This window comes from Dioscorea cayenensis, chromosome 6 (genome assembly GCF_009730915.1).
Source record: "Dioscorea cayenensis subsp. rotundata cultivar TDr96_F1 chromosome 6, TDr96_F1_v2_PseudoChromosome.rev07_lg8_w22 25.fasta, whole genome shotgun sequence".
In the NCBI taxonomy this organism is placed as follows: Eukaryota; Viridiplantae; Streptophyta; class Magnoliopsida; order Dioscoreales; family Dioscoreaceae; genus Dioscorea; species Dioscorea cayenensis.
Genome location: NC_052476.1, coordinates 11,183,644 through 11,205,874, shown reverse-complemented (window position 1 = coordinate 11,205,874; position 22,231 = coordinate 11,183,644). Strand labels below are relative to the sequence as shown.

The following is a 22,231-nucleotide window of genomic DNA, read 5'->3' as shown; positions in this document are numbered from 1 at the left end:
TGTCGATGGTCTTATAGAAAGTCCTCTACTCGTCGTCCAAGGATTTCCTCATCCGGTATAGGATACGCCTCGACGGAAGCTCCCCTACCAACCTTCTTCCTAAGGAATGACGATGTTGGAGCCATAGAACCTCTCCAAAACCTTGGCCAATACCCCTCTAAACCATATCCGAAGTCCTCTCTCAAGTTAGGGAAAAGATGGAGAAAATAATACCAAAATTGGGGCTAAATCGGCTTTAAATAGGGCTGGAATCGGGCGACTACATGGGCGTGGATGCTCCCCATGCGGAATTTCTACACGGGCGTGGATAATTTCCACACGCCTGTGTGGATTCTCTGCTTTTCTGGTTTCTTCACCGGCTGTGAGCAGTGCTGCTATAGTATATGCTATAATGTTGCTACAATGCTGCTACAGTGCTGCTACAGTGCTGCTATAGTATCTTTCATCAGGGTAACGCAACGGGCACACGTTCACGTCGTGGATCACTTGCATCTTCAATGGTGTACACGTTGGTGGAGGTCTTGTTCTATGTGCATAAGTCAGAATGCTCGAATGTAACTGCCTTTGTGCCCCTCGAATACGAGGAGGTTGGCACATACTCTAGCATCTCACACCTGACCTATGTCTTCGCGTTTGAACCTTAGCAAAATTTCCTCCAGAATTGGTGCATTATGATCCACATTGGCCTATTTCCTTCATACTCGGCCTCACAACCCTACATGCATAAAAGTAACATAAAAACACACATATTAGTGTAAAAACCCGAGAAAAGTAATGCTCAACATAAGGAATGAATGCTTCGCATTCGTATCGCACAAGCACTTATCGATGGGGTACCCGGGTATTGATCCGCCTAGGAAAATCGTTTCAAGTGCAAGAACTCTCTATTATGCTTCCTAACTAATGCAATGGTGAGTCAAGGATATCAATTAATACATGGCCCCAAATCTAGGGTTAATCAAGCCTAATCCTCAACATGTCCCGGAGGAGAGGTTGAACAACCTCGCACTCATAAGAAGGATTGCATTAAACTCTAGGGATTCCAAGTGATAAATCTCTTCCTAATTGTAGACCTAACCCTTGGTGTAGAAGAAAGGTCCTTAACCACAATTAAGCCCTAGATGCTAAAATCACCTCAATGCATGCTTCACTTCATTGTACTTGCAACTAAGCCCCAGCGGAGGATCATCCCTTAGCTCATTCGCTCTATTATGGCCGTAAAAAACTCGAGGAATGGAGGTAGAATCTATTACACCGGAGTGGAAAGGGGACGCTCCTGTACCTCTCGACTCACCCTCTCCACCCTCTCCAATCAAGCTTTGTCTAACTCTCGTGGTGTGTCACTCACTCACAAGGGTTACCACATGAACTCTCAACCCTAGTGTCACTCTAAGGGAGTATTCAAACAATCAAATATTCAAGATTGGAACTTATAATAACATCAATTAATTGAAAACATAATAAAAATATTCAATGAAACTAATACATCCTAGGGTTCACAAATACCCAAGTACCCACTAGGGGTTTAGCTCTCCATGGAGCACAATACAAACGATAATGAAATTAAATGTAAAAGAAAGAAATCCATAGGAAAACCCCCTTGATAGTCATGGTGATGTTCTTGTGGAGAGTCCTCTACTCGTCGTAAGATCCCCTTGTCCGGTATAGGATACTCCTCATCGAATCAATCCGACGAAGGCTCCCTTACCAACGTTCTTCCAAAGAGATGACGATGTCGAAGCTGTAGAACATCTCCAAATCCCTAGCTAATACCTCTAAAAACCCTAGCCGCAGCCCTCTCTCAAGTTGGGGAAAAGATAGAGAAAAGAATGTTGAAATCGGGGCTGAAATCGGCCTTAACTAGGGCTGGAATCGGGATTCCACACGCCCCTATGGATATTCCACAGGGGCCTGTAGAATTAATGCACGGGCGTGTGGAATTTCCACATGCCCATATGGCTCCTCTGTTTTGCTCCTTCTTCGGGCGGCTGTGAACAATACCTGCTACAGTGGTTTGGTACAGTTCTTTCTACATTACCCTGCTACAGTAACGGCCCGAAATACTCCCGAATCCATGCTTTCATCGAGATAACATAATCGGGCACACGTTCACATTGTAGATCATCTTGGTTCTTCAAGGAACGGTCATGTTGGTTGAGATCTTGCTAAATATGCACAAACCGGAATACTAGGATGTAACTGCCTTCGTGCCCCTCTGAATCATTACCTTAGCTCGAATACTAGGAGGTTGGCATACATTCTATCATTTCTAAACCCGACTCATATCTCCGCGTTTGAGACTTCTCAAGATGTCCTCCAAATAATGCGTAAAATGATCTACAATGGCTTCTTTCGCAAATAATCGGCCTCACAACCCAACCTACATAAAAGTACATAAATACACACGCATTAGCGCTAAAACCTGACAAAAGTAATTCTCATCATAAGGAAAGAACGCTATGTATTCTTATCGCACAAGCACTTATCATTCTACGGCTTCGATATCGCACTCCACTTGCAAGAAGGTTATTGGGGGGGGCCTTCGTCATCACCGACCCGGTGAGGTGTGCCCTAGGCAGGACAAGGGGACCATTGGAGGAGACGAGGCCACTCCACAAGACAATCGACATGACTACCGAGGGGGTTTTTCTATGGATTACTTGTTTTTACATTCAATTTCATTGTTGATTGTAACTAGCTCCATGGAGAGCTAAATCCCTTAGTGGGTACTTGGATTTGTGAACCCTAGGATGTATTTGTTTCATTGAAACCTTTAATCATGCTTTCCTTAATTGATGTTTTAATTGACTTCCAATCTTGAATGTTTGATTGATTGAATGCTCCTTAGAGTAACACTAGGGTTGAGAGTTTACCTAGGTAACCCTTGTGCGCGAGTGACACACCACGAGAATTAGACAAATCTAGATTGGAGACGGTTGAGAGGGTGAGCTGAGAGGTAGCGAAACGTCCCCTTTCTCCTTTGACGTGATTTATCCTACCTCCATTTCCTTGAGTTCTTTGCAGTCAAACTAGATTGAATGGGCTGAGGGATGACCTTCCTCTTGGTGTTAGCTATAAAGGTAACGGAGTGAACATTGAAGTGATTTTAGCACCTAGGGCTTAATTGTGACTAAGGACCTCTCACCTGGACCAAAGGGTTAGATCTACATCTAGGAAGAGGGTTTGTCACTTGGAATCACTAGAACTCCATGCACTTCTATACAAGTGAAAGATGTTGAGATTGTTCAATTTCTCCAGCGGGACATTTTATAGAGTTAGTCATGGTTGACCTTAGAATTGGGACCGTGTATTGAAGGATTTCCATGGCTCATTAATGCATAATTAGGAAGCATAATAATTGGTTCTGTACTTGAAACAATTGTCTTAGGCGAACAATATCCGAGTACCCCATTTATATCGATTGCATTATCTCTCATTTACTTGTGGTTCTCTTTCTTGTTTCTTTTATTCTTGTTTACACTACATCTTATCAACACAATCATTGTTCATTTTAATTTGGTTAAATAGAAACTTAAATATTCTTATTCCGTACTCCCTGTGAATATGATACCCCACTCACCTGGGATTATTACTTCGATAAACTTGTGCACTTACGGGTCACACGCAAAGGGTGTTGTCAGTAGGTCACTTCTACTCATACAACTCATAATAGAATTACGGGTTTGCTCATAAATGTAATTCTAAGCATCAAAGCATGAAAGATTGAATCTCAAACGACCATCAAATTAAATGAAGAACAACATCCCAAGTTCTTACACAAGATGAGCCTTTGGATTCATCAAAATCGAAACACAACAATAAGTTAATCCCTCAGGATAAGGGACACTTATACAACATACAAGGAAGATAAAAATATAAAAGAAATAATGATAACCCCATCTAGGTTTATGATCCCCTTAAATGGATAAAGCTTTGAATGTTGATGCAATGGTGGCTTAGAACTTCACTCCAACTCCTTCTCCTTTACTCCTTTCCTACTTGGTGATGATGTGTGCTCATTTCCCCCAAGGATCGTCATCGGAGGATGGCCGGAAGGCCTCAAGAAAGTGTGGTGGCGGTGGCCCAAAAGGCCAAGAAGAAGTTACCATTCATAGCGTGCTTGAAATAAAGACTTGGAAATTCACATAGACGTGTGGATGCCCAGTTCCAGCCCCTATAATACCGAGTTTTGAGAGTCATTAAAGTATCTTTTCCCCATATTTTGTCGATCTTTAGAGGCGCTCATGGCTAGGGTTTGGAGAGGCTTCGCCTAGGTTTTTAGAGTGGTTCTACATCCTTCGACATCATATTCTGCACCAATTTAGTATGGTGTGCCTTAAGCTTAACGAGGGAGCCTTTAATGAAGACAAGGTGGCGCCACAAGACCATCAATACGGACTACAATGGGATTTTATCTATGGATTGCTTGTTTTTACTATTGATTTCATTGTTGATTGTGTACTACTCCATGGAAAGCTAAACCCCTAGTGGGTGCTTGGATTTATAATCCCTAGGATGAATTGGTTTCAATCACCTTTATTATGCTCCTTTAACTGATGTTTTAATTGAGTTCCATCCTTGAATGCATGTTGTATTGATTTCCCCTTAGAGTGACACTAGGGTTGAGAATCTATCTTGGTAATCCTTGTAGATGAGTGACACTCGGATAAGTGCTTTTGTATTAGTGATACGAAGTATTCTTTTCTTACACTGAGCATTACTTTTCTCAGATTTTTTCACTTATGCATGTGTATCTGTGATCTTTTGTGCATGAAGGGTTGTGGAGACAAGTGTGGAAGAAAGGAACCAAAAGTAGATCGAGGATGCAATTTTTGATGAAGTCTTGGATTGAACAAACGTGAAGACACAAGTGCCGCGGGTGGATAACTTTTGTTCCCCTATGAGTCTCTCAGGTGGAGGCGCACGTGCGTGGATAAATTTTGCACGGCCATGCGAATGAGCAGGAACACAAGTGCCACGGGTTTCCTTTAAAAATCGTTCCACTCTTCGTATCCTCACACCTCCAGTTACTTCGAAAATACTCCTAACGCCTTTTCCGGCCTCACATCATTGACTTTGAGGAGTTTTACTCCATTTTTCTACCGATTTTGAAAGTCTCATCTTTAGCTCATCGGTGAATCCTTTTCCCTTCTTTTCTTCGTTAATTCTTGATTTTAATCAATGACACTAGTGTATATTGCTTCGTATCCACAATTAGGAGTGGTATGCATGCTTAGAAAGACATTAAAAGGGATATAATGATGTATTTATGAGTTTTTATAGTGCGCCAGTGCGTTTTTCACGCCCTGTGGATCCACACGGGCATGTCGAATTTCCATAGGGGCGTGGGGATTCCTACAACATTGTTTCTGTTAGACAATTTAATTGATTTCTTTTAAATTCTTCCAGATATAGCAGCTAGTACAAAGATTGCGGCCAGCAAATGTCCCAAAGAGCAGTCCCCTGAGACAGAGCGCACTGAGATCACTATTCCTAAGCATCAGGCTCGGTTTGAGCGTTTATCAAAGCTTTGATTTAGACAGACTCGCTTCCTAGATACAAGCATAGTACGGGACTTACAGTAGGGAAATGAGTTAGCAGATGAAGTTGAGGATCTTGTTTCAATGGGTGGTTAGAGGCAATTACTATCGATTAGGGAGACAGTCATTCGTGCACTTACTATGGAGGTTATGTCATCATTTGAGTTCGACAGATCTTACGAGAGATTCGACAGCCTTGACGCAGTTCTATCTAGAGCATTTGGGCATCAGCATAGCATGAGCATCTCTCAATTTTCAATTCTACTTAGGTTGTAGGAGGAGGCATTCACAGATACTGTGGACTACACTCAGCTGCCGACAGATTATCCTACCACCATGACCCTGCAGAGAGAGTATGCAATGTTATGCGGCCAGGGCCAGTATGAACCAGCGGTTTCCAAGGCCACATGCCTTTCTCGACCTGCATGTCGATACGTGCATGGCATTATGAGCAGGTCGGTGAATGGCCATCGTGACATTACTGGCATCCTAAGCAAGCAGGAGATACTATATCTCTATTTGATGGTTCAGGGCATGCCCATCCACCTTGGACACATCCTGGCGGAGTATATATGACATTAGGGGCAGTATGTCCGATTACGAATGATATTCTCAGGCCCCTACATTACAAGACTAGTTATGAGTATGTGTCTCATAGACACGATTCGAGGGGCCGAGAAGGCGAGTGTACCTGCTCCACTTGGTGTAGAGATGATGGGGATGATAGGGATGGTTTGCAGGGTCCAGTCTACAGTATATGCTTTGATTACACCCACTCCAGAGATAGTCGAGGGTGAGGGTGATGATGCTGAGGATTCTCAGCCTGTCCCCGAGCCCCAGCCGACACTGATGGAGACCAAGGCACCTCCTATGGCAGAGGAGCCACCCCAGTATGCATGTTTTCACCATCTCGAGCCTATGATCATCTTGAGAGGCTCGAGAGTGTGGTCTAGGGGTGCTATGGACAGAGATTGCTGAGATTCAGGCTACACAGGCTGCGCAGTACACAGAGCTTATAGCACGTTTTGATACATTACAGTGGATACTTGAGCGAGACATTACATCATCATTTATTCTGAGACCTCGAACCCCTTCGGCCCCATAAGCCTCATCATCACCAGATCCACCGGCATCTTTTGATTATCCAGCAGCAGCAGAGCCTGAGCGTGACAATGACGCTTTATGCATGGTTTTCTATTTCTTTCTTGTTATCTTATTTTGTATTGTCATTAGACTTGCACTACTCAGAAAGGATTTTTCTTCTGAGTATATCTTTAATTTTGATTTTGTTGTCTCGAGTTGTATTCATTGCTCTATCTTTTTTATACTCGAGTTATGTTTTTGTTCTTATTTAGCTTCACTGAACCTCCTCATGTATGCCTGCAGATGGTCTTTCTCAGTATGGGAATCGAGAACTAGTTATGGAAACAGCCAAGGTGTTTTAGTACTTGACCGTGTGTGCTTCACAACCCGTTGGGAAATCATTCTTAAGGATTTAGTTCCATCAAATGCAATACTAGGAGTCAGGGGAGTATTGTTCCAATTGCTTCTTGATAAGTGCTTGAGTAGACATATTTTTATATATGTTTTACATGCATTGATCATCATTTTTACTATGGTTTATGTCTCATATTGTGTATTTGGTGTTCTTTGATGCATATAGGTTGTGAATGCCTTGAAGAGTAAAAAGGAAGCAAAGATAGGTTATAAAGACACAATGTTGGGAGTTCTTGTTTAATTCAAGGACTAAGACACGAGAGGAGTTCATAAACGTGGAGATGTGTGCCAACTTCAAAGAAGATTCAAGTCAATTCACTATTTGGAAGGGCACAAAGGCAGCCACATCTTCATGATCCTTCTCTTTGTGAAGATTGCAAGACCTCTTAAAAATACGTCGATGAAGAAAAGTTTTATAGCCTACCACATGGACGTGTGCCCGGACATGTGGCCTCAAGAGAAGAGTGTTCGGATCGCGGTTTGTGAAAAGTACTGCAGCAATTTTACTGTAGCAGTACTATAGTAAAATTATTGTTCACGCAGCCGCGTGGAAATTCCTACAGCCCACGCGAGCACGTGGAAAATCCACACGGGCGCGTGAGGGCACGTGGCAGACGCGATCTAAGGCCTATAAATAGCCATTTTGCCTTATTCTTTATCATCCTTTGTGCGGTTCTTGAGGAGTGAGACGGCTAGGGTTTGGAGAGGAGGTCTTTGCGGCTTTGGATGCGTTCATCACCAACTTTGATCGATTCCTCCTCCGTCATAGCATCAAGGAAGCCACCGGTGAACCTAGCTTTGGAGTGGGTCCTTCAAGACGTTGAAGCTCTCCATCAAGGTCATCAGTTCATATATAAGGGGGTTATTTCTATGGTTTTAATGTACTTTCATTGATTGATGGTGTGTTTTGTATGTTGCTTCATGGAGAGCTAAAACCCTAGAGGGTATTTGGGCTTGTGAACCCTAGGATTCTCATCTTTTGTGGATTTGCTTAGTGTTTCTATTTAATCCGAGTTTGATTAAGTTTTAATCTTGAATTCTCATTGCTTGCTTGTTTAATTAATCCTTGTGGTTGATTGGATTTGCATGATTTGTTACTTTGATGTGAGAGAGGTCTCCATTAGAGTTAGAACTTCAAGGTTAAAGAGGGTTGAGAGGGTGAGTCATGAGATAGTGGAGTGTCCCCTCTCCCTTCCGATTGAGTGTATTCTATCTCCGTTCCCTAAGCTCTATGCAACTATATTTGGTTTGAGGTATGAGATTGAGAGATTTTTCCACCGGGACCTTGTACGGGGTTAGGATCCTTTACCAGGAATTAGGGTTGGATCAATCTTTAGTAATCGGATACACCTCTTGGAATCCCTATAGTGCTTTGCAGTCATATGTGGTGTGAGGTGTTGAGATTGAGCGATTTCTCCATCGGGACCTCGTAGGGGACTAGTATCGGTGATCGGGAGGCTGGATCCAATTATATTTGGATTTCCACTACATAACTTACTCATCATAGAAACACTTTGCGTATTTGGTACCTAATACCTGAATCCTAGGGGGAGCATTGCCCGAATACCCCACTTTTACTGATTGAGATCTCCATCCATTTAACCCTTGCATATTCGTCTCTGGTATTCATTTCTTCGCGCATTAGATCACCACACCTTTCCATTTATCATTAGGTTAGAAAGAAGAGAAGAAGTTAGTACTAGTAGCCATGTTTCCGGTGGATTCGACTACCCACTCACCGGGGTAATTATTACTTCGACACCCTTGCACTTGCGGTTTACACGCATATTCGGATGTGTGTCACTTGTCCCACATATATTCTTGATTGATATACATTATTAGTGAGCTTGCATGTGTACATTGAGGTCAATGTACAACTTAAGTGTGGGGGGAGTGTTTGATAAACGTCTAAATGTACATATTTTGTACGTACCGATGCACATGTTTATTGTATTTTATTGAGAACTTGATGCAATTTTTATGGTTTAATCATTTTATTTCATGTTTCAGGCACAAAAGAAACCTAGGTGAGCTCAACGACGGAATGTAAGAAGAAATCGACATCAACGTCATTTTTGGAGCCCGGGCACTGTACATGCACTGTAGCAGCCCGGAACATGAAAATTTCAGAAAAAGTCTAAGTCTGAATTTCCTTATAGGCAGTATTATGACAATCCTTGCGGGCAGTATTATGAGGGTGAGGCCATCGGTAGGGAAGCCCGAGTTCATCCCTTTATAAGCATTGTTAGGGTTTCTTTTGAAGGGGGGAGGACTTCTTCTTGGAGCTCACCACCACCACACCAAATCGGAGCTAGAAGTAAGGTTTTGAGGGCATTTCCACAGAGGATTCGATGAGGAGAGCGTGATTTTGGGCGTGATCTACTCCTAGGGCTTGTGTAGAGAAGGTTGAAGACCAGGGAAGCCACCTCTTGTGTGCCATCTTTGGAAGCTTCTCCGGCCTTCATTCTTGGAGGGAGTGTTTCTTATGTTTTGTTTGGTTGTTTGCATGGATTTCTTGTTGTATTTGATGACTATGAACAACTAAACCCCAAGGTGACCGGATGTAGGTAAACCGTGGGGGTGAACTTGTGCTTGTATGGATGCTTGGTTCTTTATATTGTATTTTGGCTTATTTGTGATCCTTGTTTGGTGTATTTGAATGCTTTGGTATGCATTAGAACTCGGTGTATCAAATCTTAGGTAATGCTAGGTTGCATGACCATTGCCCTAGTGTTAGACTCACCAAGCTTGGAAGGGAAACACGTATGAAATACACTGTGACCATTGGGTATTTATACCCCTCCAATTCTAGGGTTAAGTATTAGATTGTATTCTGACCCTAACTTGAGAAAACTACCTTTCCCATTGCAATCGTAGGAGGATTTGGGCGGAAGAGATTCCGTATCCAATACTCGTACCGGATTAGGGGTCAATTGCCATGACCATCGGGTTGACCAAATCTAGGGTTTTCTCGGTCCAACTTGCCATTTGCAAGTTAGTTCTGGTATCCTGCACACTTTAGTAGCCCCTGAGAGGATCCTCATCCACGACCGCTTTCTTTCCTTGATTATCCCCCGTATCTTGCCTTCAATGTTAGCATTTTATTTGCATTTTACTTGTTTGTTTGTTTTATCACTATCACATTCAAACTTGGAGGTTAAACAACATAGCGAAGAGGAAGTAAGAGTAGCTTCTCGGGCCCTTGGGAATATGACACTCTCGTGCTTGGTTGACCTAATCTAGGGTTTCCTTGGTCCAACTAGCCATTTGCATGTTAGTTCTGGCATCCTGCACACTTTAGTAGCCCCTGAGAGGATCCTCATCCGCGACCGCTTTCTTCCCTTGATTATCCCCCGTATCTTGCCTTCATTGTTAGAATTTTATTTGCGCTTTACTTGTTTATTTGTTTTATCACTATCACATTCAAACTTAGAGGTTAAACAACATAGCGAAGAGGAAGTAAGAGTAGCTTCTCGGGCCCTTGGGAATACGACACTCTCGTGCTTGGTTGACCTAATCTAGGGTTTCCTTGGTCCAACTAGCCATTTGCATGTTAGTTTTGGCATCTTGCACACTTTAGTAGCCCCTAAGAGGATCCTCATCCGCGACCGCTTTCTTCCCTTGATTATCCCTCGTATCTTGCCTTCATTGTTAGCATTTTATTTGCGCTTTACTTGTTTATTTGTTTTATCACTATCAGATTCAAACTTAGAGGTTAAACAACATAGCGAAGAGGAAGTAAGAGTAGCTTCTCGGGCCCTTGGGAATATGACCCCCTCGTGCTCGCACGAGCGGTATTTCTTTGGGATCCCGTACACTTGCGGGGAAGCGATCAAGATTTTTGCGCCGTTGCCGCGGAACCCACGAGGAATTCTCAGAAAACTTTAAGTGTGTTGATTTGACCATTGTTTTGTTTTTGTTTATCATTTGTGTATATATTTCATCATTCCTCCATTTGCATTCTCTTTTTTTTTTTTTCTTCTTCTTCAATATCTAAGTCTTAACTCTAATTATCTTGCAAGGTACCCATCTTATGACACGAGCAAGTCAAGTGAATTTAGTTGAGCCCAACGACGAGATTGAACGAGCCTTGCATCAACGGTTGAGAGAAGTGGCCAAAAGTTCAAGACAACAAGAGATTTGGTTTGAATCTAGTGATCCTTCAGTTATGGCCGAGCCAAGGAGAACTTTATCCGATTTTGAGAGGCTACAATTTACCGGGGAAGAATTTAGTGTGCAAGGACCTACTGTTCTGGCCAATAATTTTGAGATCAAGGCAAGCACGATAGGAATGGTTCAAAACTCAATACAACTTGATGGGTTAGCTGATGAGGACCCACATGCTCATCTTTCTCGCTTCCTTCAAATTTGCTCAGCCTTCAAGATCAACTCTATATCTGATGATGCCATTAGGTTGAGATTATTTCCGTTCAGTCTGATGGGAGTGGTATATAGATGGCTCACTTCTTTAGCTCCTGGTTCCATCACCACGTGGAAAGAAATGGTGGAGAAGTTTCTTGCTAGATATTTCCCACCAAGCAAGGCAGCGAGACTGAGACAGGAGATTTCATCCTTCAGGCAAGGGGACACCGAGACATTGCTTGAGGCACATGAACGGTTTAAGGATCTTCTATGCATGTGTCCTCATCATGGATTCCCTGCAAGGATGAGGGTGCAGATGCTTTGTAATGGGCTGAATTATGCTACAAGGCAGCCCATTGATGCAGCAGCTGGTGGTTCTTTGAGCAACAAACTCCCCGAAGAAGCTGAGACATTAATCAAGAACATGGCTAGCAATGAATGTCATTGGAGTACCAGACAAAAGGCACCAAAGGCAGCAAGGCTGTATGAGGTGAATCAAACCACTGCTTTGGCTATAAAAGTGGATGCTTTGACCAAGAGTGTCATGGATAACAATGCATTGGCCGCAAAAGTTGAAGCTTTCGACACAGACATTTGATCAGTTCATGTTGGGTTCTGGCTCAAGTCCTAAGGCAGTGATGTCATGTGAAACATGTGGTGCTGGGCATGTAACAACCCAGTGCCCCATTCTTGTTGCTTCTCCTTCACCGACTGAGTCAGTAGAGTACATCAGTGGAGTACTAAGGGGTCCGGGAAATGCTTTTGGCAACACTTACAACCTGGGGTGGAAAAACCATCCAAATTTCTCTTGGAACCAAGGTTAGTCACAACAAAGACCATCACCACCTCAAGGTCCTCAGTCTCAGCCCCAACAACCACAAGACAGGAAATATACCACTGAAGATGTGTTGGCAAAGTTCATGATTAATACTGAGGCAAGATTTAAGAATATTAACAATCAGTTAACACAGCATGGGGGACAGTTCAGTGAGATAAACACTGTGTTGAGAAATCTTCAAGCGTCTGTGCAATCTCTTGAGAACCAGGTGGGACAGCTTGCTAGAGCACAATCAGAATGACCCTCAGGTAGCTTACCAAGCAACACTGAAAGCAACCCAAGGGAGCATTTGAAGGCTATCACACTAAGAAGTGGGAAACAGTTGGAGGCAAGGGCCAAGGAGAGCCCAGGTGCCTCCAATGATGGGGTAGCCATTCGGGAAGACCCTAGCTCAAGTGAAAATGTGAGTGAAAAGAGTGAGAAGAAGCCTGATGAAGATGTTCGTAAGTCTCCAATCTGGGGGGCCTGAGTATAAGCCTGTAGTGCCATACCCCTCTAGGCTCAAGCGAGATAAGGAAGAAGCCCAATTCTAAAAGTTCCTTGGCATTTTCAAGCAACTTCACATTAACATCCCCCTTGTCGAGGCTCTTTCACAAATGCCCAAGTATGCTAAATTCTTGAAGGATCTCCTCACCAACAAAAGGAAGTTAGAAGACTTGGAGACTGTGACTCTGTCAGGGAATTATTCTGCTGTGATCCAGAAGATGCTTCCTAAGAAACTCACTGATCCCGGCAGCTTCATCATCCCCTGTGTGATTGGGGAAGGAATGAAAGAAAATGCTTTAGCCAATTCTGGGGCCAGCATAAATGTGATGCCATATAATTTGTTCATGAAATTAGGGTTAGAAGATTTGAGGCCCACACGGATGACCCTGCAGCTTGCAGATCGCTCAATGAGAAGACCTCGAGGAGTGGTTGAGAATGTTCTAGTTCGAGTTGACAAACTTATCATTCCAGTGGACTTTGTGATTTTAGATGTGGACGGTGATGTTGACGTCCCTTTGATTTTCGGTCACCCATTCCTTAACACTTCTGGTGCTTTGATTGATGTCAAGGGAGGCAAGATGACCTTGAGAGTTAGAGATGAACAAGTGGTCTTCACTCTCCCCGAAGCAATGAAAAACACACTTGATCATGATGATACTTTATACTTTACTGATAATACTAATTTAATCATCTCTGATTGTGTGCAGGAGGTTTTGGCTCTAAATCCCTTGGACAAGTACTTGGAGGGGTTTGAGATCAATGAGGTTGAGGCCAAGGTCCCCTCTCCTCCACCAACTGGAGGCTAGCCCACCACCTCATGGACAGAAAAAGAAAACCGTGAAGAAAGTGTGGAGCAAAGCAAATGAAAGATTGAAAAGAAGTGTGTTTGTCTCCACAATGCCACCCAAGGAGGTAGACCGCTTATACTTCAAGAGACAAGGCAAGTTCCAAATTTTTTCATGTCTCTCATTGAACTTTCCAGGTAGCAACACTTTGGCAAAGAATGGAGGTAACTCTCCACCATATATCCCACCATGATCATGAGGTAAAACGCGTCAAGCTAACGATATTAAACAAGCACTTCTTGGGAGGCAACCCAAGCTTTTGAACTCTTTAACTTCTCTTTTCGTATTATTTGAGTGGTTGTGGTTTGTGTTCTTTAGTTTTTATGCATGTTTGGTAGCCTTGTTCATCATCTTTCTTATGTTTTTTATCCATGTCTTTGAGAATGCCTTGAGTGATTTGATGTTTAGACTCCATGAAATTAAAATCTTGAGTGTTTGTGTGCTTAATTTGGCTTTGTTTTCATTAGATTTTTAGGTTTGGAGGAGGCTAGGTTGATGAAAATTTGGAAATCACCCGTTTTATGACTGTGAGAGAAGCCGTGAGCCATCTAGAGAGCTCTCACGGGTGCCCTTGCACCTGCAAAGGCACCTGTGAGCCATCCCGAGAGCCCTTGCGGTCGCCCTTGCGGCCGCAAGGTGATAAGTGCTTGTGCGATGTGAATGCGAAGCGTTCATTAATTTTGTTGAGCATTACTTTTCTCAGATTTTTACACTAATATGTGTGTTTTTATGTTACTTTCGTGCAGGTAGGGTTGTGAGGCCAAGTATGAAGGAAAGAAGCCAATGTGGATTACAATGCACCGATTTTGGAGGAAATCTTGCTAAGGTTCAAACACAAAGACATAGGTCGATGTGAGATGCTAGAGTATGTGCCAACCTACTCATATTCGAGTTGGCACATCCATTTGGAGTGGCATAAAGGCAGTCACACTCGAGCATTCCGAGTTATGTACATAGAATAAGAGCTTCACCAACGTGCCTATCATTGAAGATGCAAGTGATCCACGACGTGAACGTGTGCCCGTTTACGTTACTCCGATAAAAGTATGGATTCGGGAAGCAATTCAGGTCGAATACTGTAGCTGAGCATTGTGCAACACGGTAGAAAATAATGTAGCCGCACTGTTCACAGCCGGCCTAGAAAACAGGAGTTCAGAGGATCCACACGGACGTGTGGAAATTATTCACGCCCATGTGGAAATTCCACACGGGTGCGTGAAGCATCCACGCCCGTGTAGTCGCCCAATTCCAGCCCTATTTAAAGCCGAATCAGCCCCGATTTTAGTATTCTTTTCTCCATCTTTTCCCCAACATGAGAGACGACATCAGCTAGGGTTTTGAGGGGTATTGGCCAAGGTTTTGGAGAGTTTCTACGGCTCCGACATCGTCATTCCTTAGGAAGAAGGTTGGTAGAGGAGCTTCCATCGAGGCGTATCCTATACCGGACAAGGGAATCCTTGGACGACGAGTAGAGGACTTTCCACAAAACCATCGACACGACTATCGAGGGGGTTTCTTTACGGATTCATTGCTTTTACATTCTATTTCTTCTATTGTACTTAGCTCCATGGAGAGCTAAAACCCGAGTGGGTACTCGGGTATTGTGAACCCTAGGATGTATTTGTTTGTTTGAATCTCTTTATTATGCTTTCAATAAATTGATGTTTATTGTGAGTTCCAACCTTGAATGTTTGATTGTATGAACATTTCCCACAGAGTGACACTAGGGTTGAGAGTTCTTGTTGGTAACCTTGTGAGTGAGTGACACACTATGAGCGTTAGACAAAGCTAGGTTGGAAAGGGTTGAGAGGATGAGTGGAGAGGTACAGGAGTGTCCCCTTTCCCCTCCGGCATGATAGATTCTACCTCCGTTCCTCAAGTTCTTTGCGGCTATAATAGAGTGAATGGTCTAAGGGATGAACTTCCGCTAGGGCTTAGTTGCGCGTGCAACGGAGTGAAGCGTTGAGGTGATCTTAGTATCTAGGGCTCAATTGTGGTTACGGACCTTCCACCTGGACCAAAGGGTTAGGTCTATAATTAGGAAGAGATTTATCACTTGGAATCCCTAGAGCTCATTGCAACTCTATGCGAGTTCGAGGTGTTGAGATTGTTAGATTTCTCCTCTGGGACATGTATAGAGTTAGGCATAGTTGACCTTAGATTTGGGACTATATAATTAAGGATTTTCACGACTCACTATTGCATTGATTAGGAAGCATAATAGAGGATTCTTGCACTTGAAACAATTATCCTAGGCGGAGCATTATCCGGGTACCCCATCTTTATCAATTGCCTTACTCCCCTTCTTTACTTTTGCTCTCTTACTTGTCGCTTTTACTGTTGAGAATTGAATCATTATCACACTCATCATCATTGATCTTTTACATAGCTAAGAATCGAATTAAGTATTTTTATTCCCTACTCCCTGTGGATTCAATACCCGCTCACCCGCGATAATTACTTCAACAAACCCATGCACTTGCGGGATATACGCAAGGGGACCTTGTCAAGTTTTTGTGGCCGTTGCCGGGGAGCTAGGCGTTTAAAGATACTTTGCACTTTGTTTTCTTAGCTATTTCACCATATATTCTATTTCATATCTTCTTATTCTATCATCATTCTGATTTCGTTTTCTTTCTTTTGGTGCAGCTCCAGGTTATGAACTGAGGGAATCCCTCAATATTGATTGAAGAAGATCCTGAACTTGAACGCACACTTAGAAGAAAAGGGAAAGAACCTGTACAAGAACAGTCTAATTCAGCTGACTTGGAAGTAGAAGAATTTGAAAACATGGCAAGACAGAATAAGCAACAGTGAACACTATCTAATTATGCCAGACCTTCAGTATTGGGGACACAGTCGAGTATTGTGCGTCCTTCGGTTACAGCTCAGAATTTCGAGCTGAAGCCGACATTCATCCATATGTTGCAGCAGTCCGCACAATTCAAAGGTTTGGCCGATGAGGATCCAAATAGTCATATAGAGAGCTTTCTCGAGGTGTGCGACATGCTGATGATAAATGGGGTGACGGATGATGCCATCAAATTAAGAGCCTTCCCATTTTCCCTAAAGGGGAGAGCGAAGCAGTGGCTACACTCATTACCTAGAGCATCGATTACTACTTGGGAGGAAATGGTAGAAGCTTTTCTAGCCCATTACTTCCCCTCGGAAAATCAGCAAAGCTTAGGAATGAGATCTCATCCTTTGTTCAGTTGGAATTGGAGTCTCTATTCGAGATGTGGGAAAGGTTCAAGGAGCTCCTGAGAAAGTGCCTGCAACACGGATTCCCGGAGTGGATGATTGTTCAAACCTTTTACAATGGTTTGAACCCGAGTACAAGGTAACTCTTGGATGCAGCATCAGGAGGTACCTTAGGTAGCAAGACCTCCGATGAGGCCCGACAGTTGATTGAAGAAATGGGGTTAAATAGCTACCAATGGAATGCTAGGGAGAAGAAAAAGGTGGCCGGTCTCCATGAAATTGATGCGGTAACTTCATTTGCGTCCCTAGTAGAGAATCTGAGTAAGAAGTTAGATCACTTAACTTCAAAGAGAGTGGCGGCCGTGACTAATTGCGCCAGTTATGGTCGAGGACATGCTCCCTCCGATTGCCCGATCTCTATTGGAGATGTTTCTTCAGTGGAAAATGTTGATTTTGTAGGTAATGGCATGAGACCTCAAGGAAATCCATGTAGCAATACCTACAATTTAGGTTGGAAGAATCATCCCAACTTTTCATGGGGCAATCAAGCTCCACAAAAGGCCATGGGACCACCAGGTTTCCAACAACAAGCTCCTCAAGTGGAAAATAGGGTCTCAGGTTTGGAAACCCGAGTGAGTGACCTAGACAAGCACTTGACTAGATTCATACGATCTGCAAATACAAGGTTTGAATCAGTTGAGTCTACACTTCACAACCACACCGCCTCTTTGCATAACCTTGAAAATCAAGTGGGGCAAATTGCGAAGTCTCTCTCCGAAAGGTCACATGGAAGTTTACCAAGCAACATAGAAACTAACCCTAGAGAGCATGTGATGGCGATCACTTTGAGAAGTGGTCGTGAGGTTGAAGGTAGGCTTCCGAGTGAGAAACCAAAAGAACATGCACCCGAGGTTATAGAGGTTGAATAGGGGACAAGCAAAGAGAAAGAGGTGGCACCCCCACCTTTCAAGCCAAGAATCCCTTATCCCTCTAGATTGAAAAATGACCAAGGGGATGAACAGTACAAGAAGTTCCTGAGTTTGTTCAAGCAACTCCATATCAATATTCTTTTTGTTGAGACGTTGGCCCAAATACCTAAGTATGCGAAGTTCTTGAAAGACTTGTTGACCAACAAGAGGAAGTTAGAGGAGAGTGCTTTAGTGGCTTTTAGATGCTTCATACTCGGCAGTGTTGCAAAAGAACATGCAAAACAAGAAGAAAGACCCGGGAAGCTTCATCATTCTATGTAACATTAGCAACTTAGGTGAGGAAATGGCATTGGCGGATTCAGGGGCAAGTATCAATGTCATGCCATACACCTTCTTCCTAAAGCTAGGCTTGGGAGAGCCTAGGCCTACTCGGATGACTTTACAGTTGGCGGACCGAACGGTGCGACATCCGAGAGGCATCATCGAAGACGTGCTTGTTAAGGTGGACAAGTACATTTTTCCGGTTGACTTTATAGTGCTGAGACATCGAGTGAGGATGCAGATGTACCCTTGATACTTGGGAGACCATTTTTGTGGACTTCCAAAGCATTGATTGACATGGACGGCGGAGAACTCACACTGAGAGTTTGAGATGACAAGCTCACATACCGCCTTGCTAAATTCATGCGGCATTCTCTTGATTTTGATGACACTTTATACTTTCTAGACCCTATTGATGAGCTTGTAGATGAATACATGCAGGAGATGTTCAATATGGATCCGTATGAAGGCTTGTTCGACCAAGAGGAGGGACATGAAGATGTAATGATGCTTGGGTCGATGGATGAAATACCATCTGTCACGGGGATCTTAAAGAAGGTGCTCCGGAGAATGAAGAGGGCTAGAAGGCGCCACGGAAAGCAGCTCCAAAGGCTGTTGGAGGCGTACATGAGCCAAAAAGCGTTGGATGAACCATTGCTAGGTGGTCCGAAGCCTGATAATACACACTCTACCCTCAAGAAACTTTTCATATCATGCTTCCAAGCCATGGGTAAGAGGGTGACTTTCATTCATGAACCCCTGAGGTAAGACAAGATACGTCAAGCTAAGTGACATTAAACAAAGCGCTTCTTGGGAGGCAACCCAAGTGTTTATTGTTTTCTTATCTTTTAGTTTAGTTCGTTTACATGAATAAATTGTTAAGTGTTGGTGTCCTAACTTTTAGATGCTTGTCCTGGGATGTTATTATGGGTTTTTAAAATCATAGTGTATTTTTTAAGGAATTGGCGGAAGTTTGGTCGTTTGGGTTCTATTTCGTTTTTTTCACTGGTAAAATTTGCATAATAGAGGCGAGGCTCACGAGTGTGTAAACATGTTCGGAGAATTTCTGCGAGCACCGAAAAATTTTTCTAAGGCATCAAGAGAAAACACGCGAGGGTGTGGAATTTCCCACTGCTGCGTGGAGTTGCCTCTGAGCTCATCCGAGGAGATGACACGGGGCGTGCGGCTATCCACATGGCGACCATGCTGCTGTCACACGCCCGTGGGTAATTTACGCGGGTGGGTGAATTCTACGAGTTGAGGCGGAATTTCACGAGAGCACCGCAGGCGTGGACTCACCCAGCATGGGCAACCTTGTGAACCATGCGCAGGCGTGGGTAATTTCCACATGCCCGTGTGAAGTCTGAGAGGAGTTCTCTCTATCCCAAGAAAGCGGAGGGCGTGCGGTTGCCCACGTGAATTGGGCATGTGAATGTCCACACCGTGTGGAATTTCCGCTGCAGGCGTGTATAACTGCCAGTATTTTTTTCTCGGATGTCCGGAGAAGCCACGGGGCGTGCGCCTTCCCACGTGGGTCGGATGCAGGCGTGGGTATTTTACACGCCCGTCGCGGCGATCAGTCGAAGAAGTGTTTTCTAGAGGCGCCGCAGGCGTGCATGCACCCTGTTGCTCTTTTTTGTAATGAAGCGCGGGCATGGATAATTACCACACACCCGTGTGGATGCACAAAATACCAAGGGTCATGAATTCTTTTTTTAAAGAAGAATCATTTCTCACTCTCTTCACGATCTCTATTCGGTTGAAAACACTCTCCCATCATCCTCGGACCTCCTACCACCAATTTGGTGGACTTTTCGCTAGTTTTTCCCGACCCGGTTCTCTATTTTTCTTATCTCATCTCGTTGGTAAGCCCTATTTATCATTTTTCTTTTGCCAATTCATGGTTTCCATCGATTAATTTGGTTAATAATGCTTCATTTCTTCAATTAGGCGATGATTCATGTTTTAGAACGAAGCTAGAAGCATTTTTACGATGTATTTTTTTAGATTTTGGTAGCACGGCCATGCGGTTTTCACGCCCCGCGGTTTCACATGGGCGTCTGGAGAATTCTACGACCAGTGTAGATTTTACTGCGATACTATTTTTCTCAACTTGTTTGATCGATTTCGTTTCAAATTTTTGCGGACTATGGCACCTCGATCGAAGAAGCAAGCGGATAAGAGGCCACGTGAGTCATCTCTCGAGCACGAGGGCATGAGGTTTTGCGATTCCAGAGCATCAGGTTCGCTATGAGCGCTTGTCGAAACTTCAATTCGGGCAGACTCGATTCCTGGACACAACTATACTGCGAGATCTACAGCAGGAAGATGTGCTCGCTCATGAGGTAGAAGATCTCATTTCAGTAGGTGGTTGGCGACAGTTATTGACCATCAGAGAGCAAGCCATCCGAGGAGTTTGCATTAGAGGTACTATCATCATTCGAGTTTGATAGATCATACGCGAGCTTGATAGTTTGGATACCATTCGAGTTCGAGTATTTAGACACCACCATACCTTGAGCATCACTCAGTTTTCAATACTACTTGGCTTGTATGAGGAGGCTTTTTATAGATCTGAGGAGTGCAGCGATTCTTGACTTAATATCCTAGAACCTTGACCCCGCAGAGAGCTTACAGGGCGTTATGTGGTTAGGGTCGATCTGCAGTGAGGGGTGTCTAAGGCCCACGTGCCTTTCTTGACCGCATCTGAGATATTTACATGCCATTATGAGTAGGTCGGGTGAATGGCCGTGGTGGCGAGCTTGGTATTCGGTATGTCGGGGAACTATTGTACTTGTACTCTATGATGTAGCGCGTACCGATTCACTTAGGGCACATCATGGCGGAGTACATCAGGCATCAAGGGCATTATGCTGAGGCGGGAGGCGATCTTCTAGGGGCCCCTACATTATAAGATTAGTGTTGGGCATGGGTCTCTTGGATTCGATTAGCGGGGCAGAGAAGATGAGTATACACCTCCCCAGAGTCTAGAGGCGAGTGAGGGCTGATGGGCATGATCCGCGAGGAGTTCGGACCCGGGGTTTTTGCATTAGTGGGACAAGCTCCAGGAGATAGGCGAGGATGAGGATGATGAAGCCGGGGCATCTCAACCCACTCCGAGTCTCGGCCCGGCCCCGATGGAGACCCGAGGTACCTCTAGTAGCGGAGGAGCCACCCCGTGCGTATATTTTCACCATCTCGAGCTTATGATCGCTTTGAGAGGCACGAGGCGCTTTGGGGGTGATACGAGGCGAGAGGTAGCTAAGGCTCGAGCTGAGATTGTAGAGATTAGGGATACGCGAGGCCACTCGAGTACCACGAGTTCATGGCACGTTTCGACGTATGCTGAGATCTTAGAGCACGGCGTCGCCTCATTATTTGTCTTCTGACCGAGGACTCCTCGGACCCCGAGCCCAGTGATAGCTCAGGCACCCTCATCCCCTACCCCGGCACCGGTAGACCCACCATGTGCTTCACCAGCAGCAGCAGTAGCACCGGTAGCCTCATCCCCTATCCTGACACCGGTAGACCCACCATGTGCTTCACCAGCAGCACCAGCAGCACCGGCACCCTCATCCCCTACCCGGCACGGTGAGACCCGACCATGTGCTTCACCCGGCGGCCAGCTGCCGGCGCCCGGCGCAACACCGACATTTGACTCTTACGTTTCTTTTTACTTTCTTTTGCATTTTATTTTTAGACTTGTTCACTCGAGAAAAGGATTTTTCCTTCGAGTTTATTTTTCATTGCACCATCAAGTTGTATTCACTGCTTTATTTTTATATACACTCGAGTTATTTTGTTTTTGTTTTATTATTGAGCTTCACTGAACCCCCCTCGTGTATGCGTCGAGATGGTCTTGTCTTCTTGGGAATTGAGACTTAGTCATGGCCCACGGCCAAGGTCTTTGAGGCACTTGGCCGTGTGAGCCTCTCAGCCCGTCGAGACACTACTCCCATGGAATTAGCTTCATCAAAGCGCAACACTAGGAGTCGGGGAGTATTGTTTTGATTGCTTCTCCCACATTTGCTTTTGAATGATATACATTTTGAGTTAGCATGCATGTGTACATTGAGGACAATATACAACTTAAGTGTGGGGGAGTTTCATAGTGCACACATCTTTTCTATTATTCTTGATTGTTATATGCTTACATAGCCAATGGCGGTTCACCTTAGTTGCAAGGATTGTATTCTTGAGTTTAAGAGAATT

At 44.1% G+C, this 22,231-nt stretch overlaps 2 non-coding genes across 2 annotated transcripts; both read right to left on the bottom strand.

The window, feature by feature from the left end:
- Positions 1–11,586: 11,586 nt before the first annotated feature.
- On the bottom strand, positions 11,587–11,693 carry LOC120264130. The gene has a single exon (XR_005537306.1). It is a non-coding gene; the product is annotated as a small nucleolar RNA R71 (small nucleolar RNA).
- Positions 11,694–16,747: 5,054 nt separating this feature from the next.
- On the bottom strand, positions 16,748–16,854 carry LOC120264122. Its single transcript, XR_005537298.1, has one exon. It is a non-coding gene; the product is annotated as a small nucleolar RNA R71 (small nucleolar RNA).
- Between the last annotated feature and the right edge of the window lie 5,377 nt (positions 16,855–22,231).